Here is a 22,825-nt window from a genome sequence, read left to right as displayed (position 1 = left end):
TTTTCTCCAAACTGAAGTTCTGTTTAAAAATGTGTTCTTTTTTACTTTTCTTTTCTTATGTTGGGGATGGAACCCAGGCCTCCTACATGCTAGGCAAGACTCTACCACGGAGTTACACACCCAGCCCTTAACTATGTTCCTTAAAGTTATGCTCTGATAAACTTGGATCTCTGTTTAAAAGCTCTCTAGCTGGGGGAAAAAAAATGGTAACAAATTCTAAACTAGCTGTCAGAAAATGTGGTAATAGGAGAAAAAAAATGAGTTTGAGGCATCAGTGAGATCGCACCATTATGTAAACTGTTTGTTTCTCCTTCTGTTTCATCCAGAGGTAAGAAAGGACCTGTTGAGGAGAAAGAGCCTGCCCCAGACCTCCCTTGGCAGAACAAGAGGACGAGGAAGGACCACAGAGGCTCCTCAGACTAACTGAAGAGGGGGAGGAAGCAGCGAAGCCACTGGGAGTCTGAAAAGACTTTTAATGTCAACCTTGTTCGAAGCATGTCCGGCACAGGTGAGCTCTGGGAGGATTCAACGTGACGAGAGATTCGGTGTTTGAAAAACCTCATCTGCCCATCAGCTAAGTCAATTCTCAGTCTGGCCCTTCCTGGGTAGGGGATGGGGTGACCTTATTCAAGGTCGCAGAGCAGGGACCTGAGAGAGACTCAGAGCTAACTCTTCAAGTTGTTTGTAGTTATACTCCAAATCTATATTCTACCTGTAGATGATCTTAAGGTGGGAAATTAGGTCTGCTTAATATTCTCTTTTTCTTTATTCAAAACAAAGGTTTAGCTCACTGGTAGAGAGCTTGCCTAGCATGCACGAGGCCATAGGTGCCATCCCCAGCACTGAAACAACAACAACAAAAATGGATCATTGACCTTAAAAAGTCCGCCTTTAGTCTAAGTCACTTCTCCAGCAAAATGTTGAAAGAGCTGATTATGATTCAGGCCCTCAGATCCCCCATTTTTAAATATCTTTCCTTTCTCCTCTTCCTCCTGCCCCAAGACTCATCTCAGTCTACCCTTATCCTCTCTCCTTGTTCCTTGAATTCAAGGAAGATCTACTCGCAGGGACAGATGCACATATACATATCAGAATTCTCAGGCAACGGCATTTAACAAGGAGATAAGAATGGCCTAAGCCAGAGGAATTGATATTTAACGGTAGAGCTTCAGAGGCCATCAAAGAGGGAAATAGGAAAAGCAGAGTCTTCCCAAGGCCCCCAAAGTCATCCCAACCAACAACCATATGCATTAGGAATCAGATCAATGTCGCCAAATTTTATAGGTTTGGCCAGTTTCAATAAGAGGCTGTGAGCCACATCAGAAACCACACTGGACCGGGAATCTTCTGAACTTTGTTTTCCTCATATGCAAACACTGGAGGTACATCTCATAACCCCCTGCTTAACATTGTGATATTTCAGAAGGTAGCTCTGTAAGGGTCGTGGCTGGGATGCAGTCTCTGTCGCTGATACTGGGGAGACTTGGCAAGTCCCTGAATCTCACTAAGCACTAGCTTTCCCATCTGTATGCTGGGAATTAAAAGCATCTACCTCAGGATGGGGTTGTGGCTCAGTGGTAGAGCACTTGCCTAGCACGTGCAAGGCCCTGGGTTTGATCCTCAGCACCACATAAAAATAAATAAAATAAAGGTATTGTGTCCAACTACAACTAAAAAAAATAAATATTTTTTTTAGAAGTACCTACCTCAGAGGATTATGAGAAATTCAACAAGTTACTGGTACATGACAGGGTTCCATGAGTAGTTATTTTCATTGCCTCCTGTTACAGAGTGACCTGCTCTTTCCCAAGCAGCAGCCTGTCACCTGTAAGGTGACTATTCTTTAAAAAAAATTGGGCTGAGCATAGTGATGCACACCTGTAATCCTAGGAACTCCGGAACTGAGGCAGGAGGATTGCAAGTATGAGGCCAGCCTCAGCAATTTAGGAAGTCCATAAGCAATTCAGCAAGATCCTATCTCAAAATTTTCTAAATAAATTAAAAGGGCTGGGGACATTGCTCAGTGGGGAAGTGCCACTGGGTTCAATCCCCAGTACCAAAATATAAAATTTTTTTTAAAAAATTGAGGATGAACATTCCATTAGTTTTACCAGTTTCTCTAACCAATTTCAGAAAGACCTTTATGTCCAAAACAATAAGAAGTCTGTTGAGAATGAAGAAAATGAATTTCTTTCTTAAACAAATGGAGCTTTAATATTCTAACTTTTCACCCCTGCCTTTAGGAGTCACTGAAATTAATTGGGTTTGGTATTGAAAGAAGCAAATTATTCTCCTTATGTTTTCATAATCAGGTCCCTGGAAAGAATTTTTAAAGAGAAATGAGTATGTTGCACCTGGTCAATATTATAAAACAATTAGTTCTCCAATTAACAAGAGGATAACAAAAATATCACATTTTATTAAGTCTTCTTGGAAATAAAGTTGGATCCTATCAGCTTAATAGTTGGTGACAGTTTCAGTCCTCCTAACTGTTCAGCATAGAATGTACACAAGAAATTATATAAAAATTGAATATTTTGTTCATCAAAAGTTAAAATGTGGGGCTGGGGTTGTGGTTCAGAAGAAGCACACTTGCCTAGCATGTGTGAGGTCCTGGGTTCGATCCTCAGCACCACATACAAATAAAATAAAGGTATTGTGTCCACCTACAACTAAAAACTAAATGTTTTTTTCAAAAGTTAAAATGTGGGACTGGGGGGGCTGGGGATGTGGCTCAAGCGGTAGCGCGCTCGCCTGGCATGCGTGCGGCCCGGGTTCGATCCTCAGCACCACATACAAACAAAGATGTTGTGTCCGCCAAAAACTAAAAAATAAATATTAAAAAAATTCTCTCTCTCTCTCTCTCTCTCTCTCTCTCTCTCTCTCTCTCTCTCTCTCCCCTCTCTCACTCTCTCTTAAAAAAAAATGTGGGACTGGGGTTGTAGCTCAGTGGTAGGGCACATGTTTAGCATGGGTGAGGCACTGGGTTTGATCCTCAGCACCATATAAAAATAAATAAAGTCATTGTGCCCATCTATAACTAAAAAAAAAATTAAAAAGTTAAAATCTTTGTCAGAGTTTAAAATATCCCTTTACTTACTTAAACTCCTACAATGCCATTGATTTCTTATTTTCTTCCTTTAATGCATAAATAGGTGCATTATAAAATATAGGTCAGAAAAAGGAAAAGAAAATCCACCAAACTGTGCAACTAGTTACCAAACCAGACATGAGGAAGACATCCTTGATTTCTCCACACATGACAGCATTCAGCTAGTCTTGTCAACTGCACCTCCTTAATAGCTCTGGAATCTCCATTCCATTATAACCTAGGTCAAGTCCTTCTCCTGTCTGACCTAGATCCATGGACCAGTAGCCTTGGCACCAACTGAGAACTTGTTAGGACTGCAAAATCACAGGCCCTCCCCAGACCTACTGAATCAGAAATTGCATTTTTAACAAGATCCCTGGGTGACTCCGATGTCCCTTAAAGTTTGAAATGTGCTGCACCAGATTCTGTAATATCTACCAAGCTCCTGGATGATACCCATGTAGCTCTTCCATGGATACATTTTGAATGTCTCCTCACATATTTCCATGTTTCCCACCTAGCCTTCTTCCAGTCCAACCTATATTTTGCCAACTGACACTATTTCATACTGTCATATGAAAGGATCACTTCTCTGATCAGAACCTTTAACAGTCCTTGGAGTGCCCATTTGTGTTTCTGGTATTAGTAATAATAGTCGGAGGAGTTGTTGTTTGTATTAGTGAAGGTAGCAGGATCTGCCAAAACACATCAACTCTCAAATCTCAACAGTTTAATACAAGATATTATTTCTTGTGTACATTTTGTCCACCATGTGTATTCTTTTTTTTTAATATTTATTTTTTACTTGTACTTGAACACAATATTTTATTTATTTATGTTTATGTGGTGCTGAGGATAGAACCCAGGGCCTCTCACGTGCGAGGCGAGCGTTCTACCTCTGAGCCACAACCCCAGCCCCTGTCCACAAGGTGTATTCTTGATTTAAGTAGTGGCTCAAGACCCAAGCTCTTTCTACCCTGAGGCTCAGTTGTATTCAGCGTGGCTTCTATGATGCTGGCCATTGTGGGTGGAAGAGATAAGAATAGAACAGTCTTTAACTGTGATCTCAATTAAGTTTTATTGAATTTCAATTGTTTAAGTCACCCAATTTTTAGGGCAACCTAATCCAGCGAACTCAGATTTCCACTTGTGATGGTTAATTTTATATATCAGAGGGCCCAGATATTTAATGACTTCTGGAATCTATAAGGGCATTTCTGGATGAGAGTAGCATTTGAAATGAGTAAAGCAGATTGCTTTTCCCCATGTAGGTGGGACCATGAAGGTCTGAAAAGAATAAAAATTTGGGTAAGAAAGAATTTTTTTTCTCTCTTCTGTCTGAAGTGTCTCCAAGCTGGAACATTGGCCTCCCACCTTTGAACTTGGACTGGAACTTGCACCAGTGACTTTCCTGATTTTCAGGTCTTTCAATTCAGGCTAGAACTATATCATTAGTTCTCCTGGATCTCCAGCTTTCTCCCTGTAGATCTCGGATTTCTAGCAGTTAGAACTGTGAGCAATAAATCTTTGTTGTTTAAGCCACTCAGTTATGGTACTTTTTTTAGGGCATCTGAAGCTAACTAAAACGCATACCCCAGTTCAGACCACCTTTGAAGGTTTATCTTCTCCAGTTTTACTTAAATGTGTGCACAGTGAGAGGGACAAAGGAGGTAAGAGATTTCACAACTGCATCTCTTGGGACAGAGATGCATTTCCATCATGATGAGCAGGAGAGGCCTCACCCAGCCCCCAAAAGAAGCAAGTTTGTGATCTGAAGCCCAAGTGGGCCATCTGGTCTAACCAATGGAAAGCTGGGAAGGAAACAATGACAGGGACAAGATATAGGATTTCTTGCCCTTTTCTCCATACATTCATTTTGCCATTGTACCCTGCCTTTCCAATATCCTTATAACAGCCTCCTGATTGGTCTAGGTGCCAACCGTCTCTTCCGCTCCCATTTATCCTTCACCATGCCATTGTAGAAATCGTTATCTGAGCTTGTCCCTTCATTTCTTGGTGGGTTAAGAGCATGGAATTTGGAACCATGATGCCTAATTTCACATCACTTTTCTGTTATGAATAGGTGTATTATCGAGTTACCAAGTTTCCTCATCTATAAAACAGGGGCATAGTAGATAGATTGGTGACTCCCTCCCCCCCACCCCGCCGTCCTAATTCCCAGAAACTGCTGGGAAGGATAATTGCATTTAAAAAAGAGGTCTATGCAAGTAATTAAGTCAAGGATCTTAGAATAAAATCATCCTGGATTATCCAGTGGATTGTAAAATTAATAGCAGGTATCAAAAAAATTGACCATAAAAATAAAGAGTTAGTTTTATTTTAGGTTCTCAATGCTATTCCATTGGTCTATATGTCTGTCCTTATGTATCTTTTATATATATATATATATATATAATTTTAGTGCTTAGGATAGGACCTTACACAAGCTAGGCAGGTGCTCTGCCACTGAGCTATGCCCCCCGCACCACCACCCCCAATTTTTAAAAAAAAATTTTCTTTTGAGACAGGGTCTCACTTAGTTGCCTAGACTAGCCTTAAACTTGACATCCTCCTGTCTTAGCCTCCCAAGTACTTAGAATTCACCACCATGCCTGGCTGTGAGTCATTTTTTAAATGGGATATAATTTACAAACCATAAAATTCGTCCTCCTCAAGTATGCAATTTGGTGACTTGTAGCATATTCACAAAATGATGTGATATGCAACCTTTACCACTTAAGTCCAGAACATTTTTATTATCTATAAATCCTTTTTGTGGCCACTGCTTTCCTCTTCTTCAGACTATACTTTTGTTTTTCTCTCATTCTGGGGGTTGAACCCAGGGCCTCAAGCATACTAAGTTCTACAAAGTGAGATACAACCCCAGCTAGGTGACAGATGGGCTTTGGTTCCTTCTGTTGCTCTGCCCCTAAGGGAAGTGACTATAAATAAGCTGGCTGGGTCTGAGATCTTCCTAGTTTTAAAACTAAGGGAACCTCTTTAGTCCTGGTCACATTTTAGTAAAATAGATGAAGATGGACCTTCAACTGAATAAACACAATTATTCCCTGTGGTATACATTATCAGTGCCCTGTCCTGTGTCTTACCACTTGGATTTGTGTACCAGCTATCTCCACACTGCCTATAGCTCATCTCTTTGTCTAAGGTTTCACCAAAATCATGGAAGCCTACAGCACTCAGAACAGTAGGCTGGATTAACCCAGCTCTGTGGGAGCAGCATTGATATTGATGGCCACTCTTGGGTGGGATAATTCTAAGGCAAGAGTTTTACCCTGGATTCTGTCATTTCCCCCAAAGGGATAAGTTTCATTCACCCACGGTGGCAGCTGGCTTCATTGTGTGCCCTTACTTTCTTGCCTTCCCTTGCTTGATCACTTTTCCACTCTTAGATCTTTATCTCGGGGTCTTTTTCTGAACAAGTCCAAACTCCAACATCCCCCACTCCCAGACCTTTAAAAGAGACACCGAGCACTTTCTCAAACCTGTGTGGAGTGTTTTTGCAAATGGAACTTCCAATCCTTTCTTTCGATCAAATTGCTGCTCATCAAGACCCCATATAGACATTCGAGAATTATCACCCTTTGGCTGGACAGATCTTGACATCTTCCCACCCCACAACACACACAGTTCCTTACCCAAAGCCAAAACCACCTTCAATCTTCAGGTTCCCTCTCGGGCTCAGGAAGGCCAAATTCAAAGCAGGAAACTTTCTATTCATGGCTGGCTGCGCTCCATCTGATGGTACAGAATCACATCAGAACTTCTTATTTCTGTTTATTATCAGTGTCAGGTCCTCTTGGCAGGCAGGATCATGCCCCTGCCTGTCAGTAGTGAGAATTGTCTGAGCCCTCTGAGAAAAATGGATCACAAATGCACTGCAGTATAAATGCAGAGAGAAGCAGAATTATGAATGCAGACAGCCGGAGCAAAGTGACATTGGAGAAAGGAGATCTGACCAGAGTCACATCCAGAGGACCCTCCACTACCCTGAAATCTGTTCTTGACTTCTGCATGAAATCCCACCATAAGACAATTAAACTAGAGTATGTATGCTGAAGGTGTCTTTGCAGCTATATCTCCATCTCACATGCTCTTCTTCGTGTTTTTTTTTTTTAGTTGTCTATGGACATTTATTTTATTTATATGTGGTGCTGAGAATTGAACCCAGTGCCTCACACATGCTAGGCAAGCGCTCTGCCACTCAGCTGCAATCCCAGCCCTAACATGTTTTTCTTATAATGGAATATCTACACCCCTCCACTGAGAGGTGGGGTCTGTACTACCTTCTCTCAAAACTGGCTCTGCTTCAATGCATGAGATGAAGCAGAAGTGACATTGCATGAACTCTCAGACCAGGTCATAAAGGCAATAATGAGTTCTTCCTGGATCTCTAGAGGGATGCTTGCCCTAGGAACCCAGTCACCTTGCGAAGAGAAAGCTCAGGCCATAAGGGACTGCAACCTGCTAGTTGTAGCCAGCTTCACCACATGAGTAAGTGAGGCTTCTGGTGATTCCGCCCCTAGACTTCAAATCCTGCAACTGAAGACGGCAAGAGAAGAATAAAGAAGAATCAGGACTTCTCCACTCTGCCCTGTGTGAGTTGGACTCTCAAAAACTGAGAGATAATAAATGAGCATTGGTTTCAAGACCCCATTTTTGGCTGATTTCTTATACAGCCAGAGATGACTAAAACAGACGTGAATTCTTTGGTTGTACTAGAGGGTGGCCTGTCTAGGTAAAAGCAGACCCAGATGGGGACACGTATGAGGTTGGGTAGTCATTACAGTCTAGTGTGAATCACTCCTACTTGGTACCATTCTTTTATCCCTACACACATACACACACACACACACACACACACACACATACACACACTCACACACTCACACACACACACACACACAAAGATATGGTTTAAAGTCTTAGGAAGCTGGGTACCTGTCATCCCAGCGACTTGGGAGGCTGAGGCACCAGGATCAAAAGTTCAGGGTCAGCCTCAGCAACTCAGCGAGGCTCTAAACAACTGAATTCAGTTAAAAAAAATCTCCTTGTCTTCTTAAATTGCCAAGGATCTCACTAAGTTGCTGAGGCTGGCCTCCAACTGTGATCCTCCTGCCTCAACCTCCCTAGCAGCTGCTATAACAGGCATGTACCACCACACCTTTCAATCCTTCTTCTTATACCAAGGACAAAGTGTCAAATTGTTGTTCCTAAGCCTTTAACACTTCTCTCACTATTGCTGATCTGCAAATCTCCCTCTTTAATAATGAAAATCCTGAGGCCTGGAACTCAGAGAGTTCCCAGGCAAGTGTCTAGCTACCATTTAATCACATTTTTGCTTTTGTTAGAGTGATTTTCACAGTTCCTCTCCTTTTATGGTAGATGATTCTGGTTTTCCATTTAACATAGCGATTTAAAAAATGTTCTTTTAAAGCTGTAAATTGTGTTTATGGTTTTTTTTTAAAAGCAAATCTGTTTCAAAATATTAAATATATTATGGTGTAGATGGTTCTTGGATTTGGAAAAGAACATGAGAGTGCTCTAGTCAAGTGACAGACATTTGGAAGTATGATATTAGGCTGCCAAGGGCAGGGGCCCAGGTAACAGCTTCATGGAACTAGGTGGACCACCTGACAACTGAACCATGTTCCTGGTCCTGAACTCTGTTCCTACAGTTCCCTGTTCTGCTTCTAGGACCCCAATTCTTGTGTTGCTCTCCTGTCCTTTCAGATTCTTCCAGAAGGTAAATCAACTCACACTTTGGATTATTTGGTACAAATATTTATAACCCAGCAATTCAATTTTTAGGAATTTAATAAAATTACCATGAATGTGCCCAGGGTGCGTGGCTGAGAAGATTTGGGGCCACATTATTTAGGACAAGGAGAAACTAGGATCTTCCTAAAGAGCCAACCATAAGGAACCAGTATAGCAAATGAAAGTACTGTAGACCTCCCCCAAACAGGCTGGCCAAATGACAATAAAATACCAAACACTCTGTACCAAATACTTCTCTGGGAAATTTACACGTTAACTCATTTAATCCTCACAGTGCTTCTACGAGGCAAATGTTATTATTGGCCCCATTTTACAGATGACAAAACTAGAGCAGAGAAAGGTTAATTATCTGGTCCAAGGTCACACAGCTGGTACCTAGCAGAGCTGCATGCCTGTAATCCCAGCAGCTCTGGAGGCTGAGGCAGGAGGATCACAAGTTCAAAGCCAGCCTCAGCAACTTAGCAAGGCCCTAAGCAACTTAGTAAGACCCTGTCTCAAAATTAAAAAAAAATTAAAAATAAAAAAAGGGCTAGGGATATTGCTCAGTGGTTGAGCACCCTGATGCCAAAATAATAATAATAATAATAATAATAATAATAATAATAATAAGGCATGCTCTCTCAGTTACTATGCTGGAGTCTCCTCCCCTTAAGACCAATATTGGAGGTGAAAATGATTGACATGGAAAAGCATTCCCAAATATATTAGTAAGTGAAAAAGGCAGGCAGGTACCAAAAGAAAAAAAAAAATCCAGAAAAACATATACCATATGTCAAAAGAAGATATTTCTGGTTGGTGGGAGTATTTTTTGCTATTTTGTTTGTTTCTCTGTGTTTTCCAGGTTTTCGGTACTGAATGCTTGTTACCTTTAATTATAGAAATGAAATTTCTGCAAAGATGGCTTTTCTACTCAGCTTTCCTATTCCTAGCTGCTCCTTAAGAGAATGGACAATAATAATAAAAGTGATCATAATGATGGCTGACATTGAAGGAGTTATTGGTATTTTAATGGATTGACAAGCATGATCTCATTTAATTTTCCACAACCAGTACCTCGCTGGATAGGGCCTCCCAGGTTATGCACTGCACAACCCCAGGGGTTACAGCTGACATAGAGTCTACATTATGGACTGGACTGTGAATGGTAGCCCTTGGCAACCCAACTGCCTAGCAAAACCCAAGAGGGGTAGATAATAAGCAAATAAGCAAAACCAACATGGTTGAAACCCAGGGTCCATTCCTCTTTTTTGTGGTTGCAAAGATACCCAGGGCATATCAAAGAAGGCAAAATAAAATCTGGACATCTAGACACAGGCTTAGGAACCAACAGGTGCATGGTGACAACATGAAAATCGAATGCCAAGAGTTAGGACTCCCCCAGCACCTCTACACCCCGGCTGTAGACCCTGCTCTGTCCCCACCTAGCTACACGAGATCTTCAGAAAGTTCCTTCCCCCCCACTCCTTCCTCTGGGCTCAGCTTCACCATCTGCAAAATGAGGGAATTAGACAAGATGATCTTTAAGATCTCGCAGCTCTGAGAGTCTACAATTACAGATGGCATCCCAATATGGGCCCAGAATCGTGCCCTCCCACGCAGCATGGACCATCTCCCTCCTGCTTGCTGCAGGCAGCATCTCTCAGGCTGACCTAGTTTGTGCGATGGGGAGAGAAGGGCAGAACAGGGCATGCAGGGGGAGTGAAGACCCAGAGGCTCCTCTGCCTCTGCCTCTCTCACCTCCTGAGGTCTCTCCTCCCAGCTCCTCTGAATGCAAAGGCTTAAAATATCTGACAGTGTGGCCGTGTGGTTTCAAAGCATTGCTTTTTTTTTTTCTTCTTTTTTTCTTTTTTCCAATCGCATTGGTGATTCACCAGGGTTTCTCTCTGACTTTCCAAACATGCTTTGTGGAAGTCATGCATGCGGGATCTTCAGGGTGTTTTATTAAATGCAAAAGCAAGGTGCAGAGCCGTGTGCAGCAGGGTGAGAAATAAAACAATGCAAACATACATTTGTGTTTGTTCATGGAGGGAGCTCTGGAAGGAAACAGGAGACCCCGGTAGCCATTTGTCTCCTGGGAGGGAAACTGGGTGGAGGTTGGGCAGAGGAGGAAAACCTTATGCCTTTTTGAGTGTGTGTACTACCTACTCAGTTGTTTAAAAAAATCAACAAAAGACATTCTTCCTCCAAGACTCCCTGCCTGACTGGGTTCACATAACAAAATACCCATAGATGGCATGGCTTAGACAACAGGAATTTATTTTCTCACAATTCTAGACCCTTGAAGTTCAAGATCAAGGTATAGGCAAGGTTGGTTCTTTCTGAGAATTCTGTATCTTCACATGATAATCTATGTATGTCTGTTCAATTCTCTTCTTTTTTTTTTTTCTTCTTGGTTACTGGGGATTGAACCCAGGGGCGCTTTTTACGACTGAGCCACATCCCTAGCCCTTTTTTATATTTTTAAATTTTATCTTTAATTTTTTTTTACATAGTTGTAGATGGACAGCATGCCTTTATTTTATTTATTTATGTGGTATTGAGGATCGAAGCCAGTGCCTCACACATGCTAGGCAAGTGCTCCACCACTGAGCTACACCCCAGCCCCTATATTTTTATTTATTTTATTTTTTAAAACACTTTGAGATAGTTTTAATTACTCTAGTTGGACCCAATATCTTTATTTTATTTATTTATTTTTATGTGGCACTGAGGATCAAACCCAGGGCTTCCCATGTGCTAGACAAGTGCTCTACAGCTGAGCCGCAACCCCAGCCCTATATTTTTATTTTGAGACAGGGTCTCGCTCAGTTGCTCACAGCCTTGCTAGATTGCTGAGGCTGGCCTCAAACTTGTGATCCTTCTGCCTCAGCCTCCCAAGTTGCTGGGATGACAGATGTGTGCTGTGTTTGTGATACACTTTCATTATCTCTAGTCACAGAACCTAATGTTTATCACTCATGTTGCCTCCTAACTAAATGCTGGGCTCCAGAAAGCAGGGCCTACAGAATTCTCATCTTTATGGGCCAGAGGATAGTAATAAAGAACAGGGTCTGGCTGACTAGTTTTCCTGGAAGCAGTAGCCCAGGCTGATTTGGAAGGCCATAAGGATATAATTCGGAGGAACTTTCAGAAATACCAGAGGGGCCACCTTTAAAAGCAGGTTTTTTTTTTTTTTTTGAATGAATAAAATATGAGAATTAATGTAATACAACCCACAAGCTGATGACGCCAAGGGATGTTTGAGCTATATATGAAACTCCTGTCTCTCCTGACACACAGATCTGCTTGGCGCAATGACAAGCATATTAGATTTGTAGTGGGCATCTGCTGTTAGATCTGTCAAGCAGGGATCCTTCATTAGGCTTCTCCAGAGATACAGAACCAAATCAATATACATGAAGAAATTTATTTCAGAACTTGGATGCTGTGCTCATGCAGGCTAAGGAGTCCCAAGATGGAGAACAAAAAAAAAAAAAAAAAGATATCATTTAGCCTAGGTATGAAGGTATGGAGGTTGAGGCAGGAGGTACTGATGGTAGTCCAGTGATATAAGTTCTGATCTGAAAGCCTGAGATGCACTGATGTCCAAGGGCAGGAGAAAATATACATCTCAGCTCAGGCAGAGAGAGAGAGAGAACAAGCACACAAGATCATTCCCATTGTCTTCCCCTCTGCCTTTTTAGTTCTGTGCAGGCCCCAATAAATTAGATGATCCAACCCACACTGGTGAGGGTGCATCCTCTTTATTCAGTCTACTGACTCAAATACTAATATTTTTCATTTACACCTTCATAGATGTTCCCAGACTTAATATTTCATCAGCAATCTGGGCATCCCTTATCCCAGTCAAGTTGGCACCTAAAATTAATCATTGCATTCCCTTTGGATTTTTTTCCCCCTGGGAAAAGAATCCAACTTTCCTTTTGGGGAAACCAACTCAAGCCATTCTCAATCCATTTTTTTTTTCTCTCCATGTGCTTTAAATGGGTGGACAGCATCTCCTTCTCCAGGAATCAGCCCAGGGTCCACACCCAGCCACGGTAAGTACTATGTTCTCTGGTTTACTGTGATTGGCTCAGAGATGAGCATGTCACCCCAGCTTGTCCAATCAGAACAATTTCTTGGAGTTTTACTGTCAGGAATTTGGGAATTGCTCTGAAGGAAAGCAACATTTTTGTTTTTGTTTTCCACCAGGGCTGCTAAACCGGAACTGCTAGTGGCCCTTTTACTACTGTGAGAAAAACATCAGTCTGAATTCCTGTTTCTATTGTGTGAGCACCTGGATACAGCCATGCAAGAAGTCAGACTGGCCCTGAACATCGTGGTTATGTGAGCCAATAACCATTCCTTATATCTTACATTTGTTTGAATTGGGTTTTATGTCACTTATAGTCAAATGAATAGCCCATACAGGACAAGTTCTCTATAATATTTATTTGTAAGTCCAATCCTGTCTATGTAGACCTGGAACTATTTCACTAGTAAGTGTCAATTCATGCATCAAATAACTTGCACATATATGGCCCTTTAGAGTGTACTTACGCCTTTCTTAAATTATGTGTGTGTGTGTGTGTGTGTGTGTGTGTGTGTGTGTGTGTGTGTAAATTGGTATTGGAGATGGGAAGGAAACAAAATGAGATTGACTGAAGATTCTACCTACCAGGAGTATCCAGATGTTGATTCTGACCCAGCCAGGACACTTCCACTGGAAGGTGGTTGATTTTGTGGTCTGGGCCAGTAATGAACTGGAGCTCACCTGTATCAGCTGACAAAATGATTTGTTAAATATTTGGAAATTTTGTGGTTGGTTGTTGGTAGGTTGAAATCAGCCATGATTAGAGTATTTGTACCATGCATATTGCCACATCTACCAATCGAGGCAATTTGCCCTCTAGGAGAATTGGTTCACCAGTAAATCACAGGCCCTGACATTGATTCAACGGGTTCCCAAATGGTTAGCAAGAGTAACTGCTGAGCAATAATAACAACCACCACCATATTCCTCTTAAGACCACTTCTCCCACCCCCGGGATTAAACCTAGGAGTGCTTTCCCACTGAGCCACATCCCCAGCCTATTTTATTTTTTGAGACAGGGTCTCACTAATTTGCTTAGGGCCTCACTAAATTGCTGAGGCTAGCCTCAAACTTGTGATCCTCCTGCCTCAGCCTCTCCAGTCATTGGGATGACAGGGATGTGCCGCTACACCCCACCCTCTTCAGAGCACTTTTTTTACCCTAATCTCATCTCGTGCCTCCAGCAGTGTGGAGAAGTAGAAATTTCTTACCCATCTCCTTCCAGGTCAGGAATCCAAAGCCTAGAGATGTACGGTCTATGGTCTGAGGCAGAGCTAAAAAATAATCTCAGGTCTTTGGACCCTGTGCTCATGTTGTTTTCCTGACACCCTGTGGGAGGTGATTGGAATATCAAAACGGGGTCTAAAGCAATTTGGTCACCGGGTATGGGAAAGCTGTTTCTATAAAAAAGAGCATTTTAACAATATCTTTCGGAGCAGAGGTGGCTAATTAGCAAAGTGGTCACCCAGGGATTAGCAATAATACTACACATTCAATCTGCTGAGAAAACACAGCATTGCTTCTAATAAATTATATACCTCACAATTTGCATATAATTTTTTTGGGGTTAATAAAGCCCTTTCAAGTATTTTTCTTCCACAGATCAACTCCTCAAAAGTGCCTGGAAATTTGGACTCTGTGCAGGGGGTGATTAACCTAAAGCCCACCACCAAAACTCATCTCCCTAGACTTCTAAAGTAGCCTGGGAAAAAAACTGATTATTTACTTTCGCAGTACCTTTTGATACCTACAGACGTGATCTAGTTCCGGCTATTGAGATTTAACTAAAAGTTCTACTTTGCTGATAAAAGCTACCCTCTATCCCTTCTTTATCCTGTCTAAAACAAGGATGGATGTGATAGCTGGTGCTGCAGAAGCCATTTTGTAACCATGATTTGACAAGACAAAAAGCTAAGTAGAACAGATCAGAAAGACAGCCAGAGTATGGGTATTTGATGTTATTATTAAGTCTGTCCTAGGCTTCTTCCTGATTCTATTGTTAGTGACAAAACAAAGCACTGTCATATATTAATTGCAGTAGAAACACTTCTCGTGTAACTAACAATTCAAGTTCTAGGATTCTATCTTAACAGTTTAAGTTCAAGAGGAGGTTAATGAAATAAATTGTCTGGTGGCGATATATTACATACTCTTCAGTTATTGAAAACTGTTATTATATTCCAGGAATTTTTAGCCTTGTGTTCTTTTTTTAAAAATACCTTTATTTTATTTATTTATTTTTATGAGGTGCTGAGGATCGAACCAAGTGCCGCACATGTGCAAGGCAGGCACTCTACCACTGAGCCACAAACCCAGCCCAACCTTGTATTCTTAAATAATATCCTTAAAATTATATATAGACATGTTAGTATGAATATATATGTGTGTTTTTCTGGGCATATAATTTATATCAGATTTTCAAAATTTTCAAAAAAATGTTTAAAAGTCATTATAAATGAAAATTTACGGGTGTCAAAATTTGCCCAGAATATTTGGGGGGGAATATAAATTTGCAAAACTGTGTGTATAATATTCTTGCATGCAAGAAAAATTGTACGTATGTTGTAAATGCAGGCATACATGGTAATGAGGGAAAATTTGCAGAATACATAATTGGGTATTCAAAAAATAGTTTTATTAAAAACTTGCCAACCAGGCTTGGTGGCTGCACAAGCCTGTAATCCCAGCAGTTTGGGAGGCTGAGGCAAGAGGATCATGAGTTCAAAGCCAGCCTCAGCAAAAGTGAGGCACTAAGCCTCTCAGTGAGACCCTGCCTCTAAATAAAATACAAAAAAGGCTGGGGATGGGGCTCAGTGGTCAAGTGCCCCTGGGTTCAATCCCTGGTACCAAAACAAACAAACAAACAACAACTTTTAAGGGGCTGGGGGTACTATGACTCAGTGATCGAGCATTTACTTTTTGTTGTGATGGCTCCTGGCTGCAACTCCCAGCATTCCAAAATAAAATGAAACTTTATTTCTTCAAAGTGAACTTATGTCAGTCTCATATGTTTCATTCCTGATGAGAAAACATAATCTTACCATTCAAAGTAACTCAGACACTTCCTGATATAAAGTGATCGGTTCAAGAGTCTCCCATTCCTTGCTCCTTCCCTGCTCTCTAGGGGTGGTTGGAGTCCTTGGGTAGATGTCTGTGCCATCCCGGAATCCAGAGGGACACCTGGTCCCCCACTCCCCCTCTGCTCTTCCCGGGCCTCTGCAATCCATCTCTCTGGTTGCCATGGTCACAGTCTGACCACCTCTGCTAAAGCCATAGTCCTGCCCTGGCTACCAGTTGAGGTGTCCCTGTGTTCCAGGTTAACTTTCTTGTAATTTCAGCCCATTGAGCCCGGGTCGCAAAGGTTCATGGGAAATTCTCAGATACTTTCCCTCAACTGAAAGGGTGCCCTCAGCTTCACCCAAGCAAGGGTTACTTGTCCCTGAAGATTCCCGGTTTGACCTGGAGTGACTTAAATGTACTTACACAAGAGAGAAGAGGCCCCAGGGCCTGCTGGCTTTGTATTCTTGCTACATCTACTGAGGGTTCAGAGCGTCCATTCCCAGTGCCAGGTGTGGGACAGAGCTCTGAGTCCCTTCTCAGAACCTAAACAGTATGTCACCTCCCTTCTCATCCCTCTAATTCTCTCTCTTCTTTCCAGACATATCACTCTCTTTTTAAAATATTTTTGTTAGTTGTATATGGACACAATGCCTTTATTTATGTATTTGTTTGTTTATTTATTTATTTTTATGTGATGTGCTGAGGATCGAACCCAGTGCCTCACATGTGCCAGGCAAGCGCTCTACCACTGAGCCCCAGCCTCAGCCCTTCTATTGTATCGTTTGTGTCATCCTGAAATCTGGAGGATTTGATTTCTATCTCTTCTTTACTCTGAGGTTTCTCTTACAAACGCCGTGTGCTCTGAAGCTTCTGGGTTTGCTCTTTTATGCGCAAAAGTCAATCTATTGAAAAATCTAGCTCCAACCTTGTGAATTAAAAAGTACATTCCAAATTTTGTCCCTGCTGTAAATTTCCCAATCCCCTTAGAAGTGGCTAAGAATGTGTTTTTTCTGTTTGTGTAGAATATTTCTCATCCTTAGTAGGTAATACCTGCAAAAGGCCTGAATGAGGACTTTAAAACACGAGATACGAGATAACAAGTGTTAGAAGCAAGAAGCCTCTTAATAATTCAAAATATTTGAATGCTTGGGGTGCATTAGAAAAGACCCGAGAAGATCCACGCAGAGGTATTGGCAGCCGTGATAGCTGGATGATGAGAATGTATTAATGTAATAGCTACAGTGGAAGTTACAGAGAACCCAACCAGCAGCCGCTTAAAAAAACAAGAGTTTCTTTTCCTCATAAAATAACATGTCTGGAGGTAGGCGGCTGCTGACTTGGTTGTTGGTATCCACTTAGAAGCAGGGCACGGTCAAGGCCAGCATCTACAGCAGTCCCCTTGGCCTGTCTCTGTGGTCTGAAGACGGTTGCACCTCCCACATTCAAGGGAGAGAGGAAGGCACGAACCCCATCTGTTTATCTGAGCTGGAAAAGCAAAAGTCTTAACATTTTCATCTCATTGGATAGAACTGGGTCACATGGCCACTCCAGCTGCAAAGGAGGCTGGGAAAATCAGAGGGCAGGTAGTCATGGGGTTAGCTGGCTACTGGTGCCTACCTAACTCTAAGAAGATTTACTTTTTAGAAAAAAATTCTTGTTTCTCAGTAGCTTCTAATTTTCCCAATGTTGTCCAGTGTTGTGCCCATATGTGCTATGTTTAATTAAATACAAATACACAAAACTTAGAAATTAAATGCAGTGTCTCATTTGAACCACCCAACCCTCGGCCCTATATAATTTTACTCTTATATTTTAAACAAAGGTAGGGCCAGGCAGGGTGACGTGTGCCTGTAATCCTAGTGGCTCCGGAGGCTGAGGCAGGAGGATCTTGAGTTCAAAGCCAATGTCGGCAACTTAGTGAGGCCCTAAGCAACTCAGTGAGACCCTGTCTCTAAATAAAAAATAAAAAGGGCTGGGGATGTGGCTCAGTAGTTAAGCACCCCTGAGATCAATCCCTGGTACCAAAAAAAAAAAAAAAAAAAGAGAGAGAGAGAGAGATAAGACTCAAAAATCAAATGACTTTTCCAAGGACAAATTATTGACAATGTTAAACAAAGTATACAGGTAGCCGGGCTCCCAATCCTTCCATTCTTTGAATACACCAACCTGCTATTCAATGTCAGAAGGTTTTCCCGGTACCATAGCACACACCTATAAACTCAGCAGCTCCAGAGGTTGAGGCCAGAGAATCACAAGTTCAAGGCCAGAGTCAGCAATTTAAGCAAAACCCTCAGCAACTCAGTAAAACCCTCTGGTCTCAAAATTAAAAAAAAAAAAGAAATTAAAAATCAAAAGGACTTTGGATGTCACTTGGTGGTGAAGTGCCCCTGGGGTTCAATCCCAAGTACCAAGAATAAAAAGATGTATGCCTGGAGACTTCTAAATGAAACTTCAGTTGGGTTGATTGATAGACTAATAAAGGGCAATCAAGTATATAGCACAAAAGGCCTAATTTCCATGTGTCAAGCAGCTGTGAGACATTAGGCCTACACTGACTGTCCCTGCCTCTCTATGTCCCTCCCATCTGTTCTGCCTGGCCTGTCCCTCTTGCCACCCCCAGCAAAATGTCACTCACTGGAAAGAGCTCCAGCTTTGCCTATGGCTCCCTGGAGTCTGTTTCCTGATTCTGCTACTTACTACCCACGATGCCTTCAGCAAGTTGCATCCAGTCTGGGCCTCAAATCATTCCACTAAATAAAAAGGTTATTATTTATCTCCTAGGAATCACTGTGCAATTGACAAAACAGAAAAGAGGGAAAGTTTTTTTAAAAAAAAAAAACATAGTATTCAACACTTAGTATGCGCTCAACTAATCACAATGACAATAATTATTGGCATCAAACATAAGCTCAGTAACTTATAGAATTTCAGTGTATAGCCTTGCACTATTGCTTGCAAACTCAGACAAGCCCTCAGCTAGAGCAGGAGGGCACAGCTCTCCTCTCTGTTCACAGAGCAGTCCCTTGTACGGTGCCCCTCTAAACTTAAAGCAAGCAGATTTATGAGCAGACTTTGAGAACTCAACTGGTTTGCCAAGTATGTTGGTCAGTTTTCCGTTACTGTGACAGTAATAACCCGAGATGATCAGTTTATAAAGAGGAAAGGTTTTATCTTATAGTTCATGGCCTATAGGCCTTGTTGCTTTTGGGCTTGTGGCAGGATCATACATCATAGTGCAAACAGGGAGGTTTTGAGCACAGATGATTGGGATCATGATTCTTGGCATTTATTAGCTGTGACTGTGGTCAGGTTACCAAAAGCCTGTGTCTCATCATTTGTTCATTTAGAAAATGGGGATAATAAATATCTTATATCTTATAGGATTGGGATGATTCTATAAATTAAACTGCATAAAGCATTTCAAATGATGAATGACACATCAAACATGTGCTATGAACACTATTATTATATTGAACACTTACTTTGTGCCCAAGGCACGGAGTCATGCAAGATTGGAACTTGGAGCTGATTCTGTATCTGCACTTCTAACCACTCACCTGCTTCTATCTCTAACTACCTTCCCAGTTGCTTTCCTTTCCCTTCACAACCTCATCCCTCCTGTAGGTTCCTGGGATATAGGCCTTGTCCCTTCTTGCCAATCTTTATCTTCTGGAAGTAGGTAGTTAAGAGCAGGTCTGGTAGCTCCACCCTCAAATAGTCTTTCTCATTTCATGGCACCCATCCTCAAAGTTGCCTCGTGTTGACAAGACTGACGCTGCACTTCCAGCCATTGCATTCACATTCCAAGTATTAGGAAAGGCCATGATTATGAAGAGTGATTTAAAAGGCTGCCAAATCACAATCAAAGCCCTTAAAAGAGCTTTCCTGGAAGCCCCAATCAAGCATTGCCATTTGGTCACTCGTAGCTTTACAGGAGACTGAGAAATAGTTTTTCATGTGTGCCCTTTCTTATTACTAACTAAAATTCTGTTATTCATAAAAAAAAAGAAGACTGTTTACTGGGGAAGCAACTGGCTCCTGTAACTGTCCCATCTTAAGATAGAAGAATAGGACAATAGATACTAGCTAGGAATTGAGGTCTTTCTACACCACCATCCTTAGTGTTCCTGCCGAGGAGTACGCTGTCAATAGCTGGGAAGAGATCTTTGAGAAGCCACTTGGGTCGATGATAAGACACCCAGGAAGCTCAGTTCAAGATCTGTGGGTCCTTAGCTCATCTTTTTGATAGGAAGGTTCAGATTAGCTGCAGGCCTTTTGTTTTGCTGAATGGAGACGTTCGTTTGAATCCAGAGCTCTTTTGCTTGGACAACAGAGAGACCAAATACCGCCAAGAGTCTTATTTGTTTTCATTCTTAACACCCAACAACATTCAGTCTCCCTCCAAATACCCTTTTAACAAATATTTGAAGAATGATGACTTAAAAGGCTGCCAAATCATTAGTCTGCCTAGGATAATTCCCTGCGCTCACCCATATCTGGTTCCTCTTTTCCTCTTTCTGATCACGTGGAAAGAAACCACACTACCCAGCTCAGCTCTCTTGCAAGTGTTCAGGGCCATGGGACCCATGCTGGCCAGCAGGCTGTAAGTAGAGGTGAGACATTTGATTTCCAAGCCTCGGCATCCAAGAGCAGGTGGGAGTTTCCTCTGTTCCCCATCATAGTGAATGTGGAAATCTTGTGCTGAGATGTAGCTACAAAATTGAAGCAGCGTGGTCCCTGAGTGTCATGTCATAATGGGATAAGGAAGGCTGCATGGAATGTTGGATCTGGGTTCCTATGGACTTTTGCCACTCAGAGAATAACTTTTTACTAATAGTGCAAAAGGAAAACAACCCAAATGTCCATCAGCTGAAAGATGGATAAATTAAATGTGGTATATCCATGCAATGGAATATTATGCAGCAATCAAAAGGGAAGAATTATTGATCCATGCTACAAACTGGATAAACCTTGAAAACCAGACACAAATGGCCTCATGGTATTGGTTCCATTTACATGAAATGCCCAGAAAAGACAAAGACAGAGACAGGAAGTACATTACCAGTTGCTGGGAGCTGTGTTGAGAGAGATAAGATGAAGTAACTATTAATGGGTACAGGGTTTCTATTGTGGGTGATAAAAAAAATGTTCTAACATTAGATAGTGGTAATGCATAGCTGAATTCATTAAAATCCATTAAATTGTATGATTTAAGTTGGTGAATTTTAGGGCTGGACTTGTGGCTCAGCAGTAGAACACTTGCCCAGCACATGCGAGACCCTAGGTTCAATCCTCAGCACCACATAAAAATAAATAAAATAAAGGTATTGTGTCCAACTACAACTAAAAAATTGGTGAACTTTATGATATATAAATTTTACCTACTATTTGTTTTCAAAATGGCATAAATCTTTGCTGTGTTCAACACTAAGATGTCAGGGTTTACTACTGCAGCACAACCTAGTTTACTTTAGATAAAATACTACCCAATAGACATTAGACAAAATGTCTATTATCAGCCTTGGCTATCATAAAATATAAATAAGGCAGGATGGGAACATAGATCAAGGATCAGCTCATTGCGCCTGGTGAGTGATAGAAGAAGTAACATTGGATCTCAGCATTGAATAATGCATAGAATAGCTCCCCGCTCCCCAGAAACAGGTGGGAGGAGAGATGGATGATGAATGGATGGGTGGGTGGATGGATGGATGGTGGAGGGCTGGTTGGATAGATGGATGATGGATGGATGGATGGATGGATGGATGGATGGATGGGTGGGTGGGTGGATGGTGGAGGGCTGGTTGGATAGATGGATGATGGATGGATGGATGGATGGATGGATGGGTGGGTGGGTGGATGGATGGATGGGTGGGTGGGTGGATGGATGGAGGGAGGGGTGGTTGGATGGATGGATGGATGCGAGGGTAGATGGGTGGTTTTTCCTCTGCATACATAGGTGGGGTACTTGTGTATTCTTTGAATCTTCCTCATTGAACCGTAAGCACCAGTGAATTGGGCTTGTCTTTTTATATTGGTTCTTTTTAGTTATACATAACATTAAGATTTATTTTGACATAATTATAAAAGCATGAAATTAATTTGCTCTAATTCAATCTCCACTACTTTCCCTCCTCCCTCCCCCGGTTCTCTTTCCTCTACTCTACTGATCTTTCCACTATTTACATACTTTAATTAGTGTCTTGTGGCGATATATATATACACACACACATATATGTGTGTGTGTGCATATATATACACTAATATTTATATATATATATTAGGCTGTGGATATACATGATGTTGAGATGGTGAGTTTTTCTTTTTTGAGATAGGGTCTCGCTAAGTTGCCCAGGCTGGCTTTGAATTTTCTAAGCCACTGAGATGACAGGTGTTGTACCACCCTCCGGGGCAAGCTGGGTCTGTCTTGCTTGCTTCTGTGTCTCCCAGCATTGTGTCTGGTCAAAGGGGAATGCTCAGTAAGACTTTGGTGAATAAACTGAGTGGGTGGGTGAATTGGCAGATGAATCTGGAATTTTCACAGCTGACTTAAAGGTGAAAATTCTTCTGGAGAGAAAAAAAAAAGCATGAACTCAACTTGTGTGGTAGTCAGGAGTGGGAAGGACACAAGCTCTAGGGTCAGTCTGGCTCCGTCACATCCCAGCCATATGACCCAGAGCACATCTCTTTCCTTCTCTGAAATTCAATTTCTTTCTCTGGAAAATGGAGAGAATATTTGTCTCGTTCAGTCAGAGTGTACACAAAGCAGCTAAGCATCATTTCACACCATGGTAAACTGT

At 41.7% G+C, this 22,825-nt stretch overlaps 1 long non-coding RNA gene across 1 annotated transcript; it reads left to right on the top strand.

Annotated features, from left to right (window-relative positions):
* Nucleotides 1–328: 328 nt before the first annotated feature.
* LOC120891599 (uncharacterized) lies at nucleotides 329–13,506 on the top strand. The gene is made up of 3 exons (XR_013433512.1): nucleotides 329–508; nucleotides 12,886–12,930; nucleotides 13,085–13,506. It is a non-coding gene; the product is annotated as an uncharacterized LOC120891599 (long non-coding RNA).
* Nucleotides 13,507–22,825: the final 9,319 nt, after the last annotated feature.

Source organism: Ictidomys tridecemlineatus, unplaced genomic scaffold, assembly GCF_052094955.1.
Source record: "Ictidomys tridecemlineatus isolate mIctTri1 unplaced genomic scaffold, mIctTri1.hap1 Scaffold_54, whole genome shotgun sequence".
Classification (NCBI taxonomy): domain Eukaryota; kingdom Metazoa; phylum Chordata; class Mammalia; order Rodentia; family Sciuridae; genus Ictidomys; species Ictidomys tridecemlineatus.
Note: the sequence above shows the minus strand (reverse complement) of the source record. Positions and strands in the feature narration are given on the sequence as shown.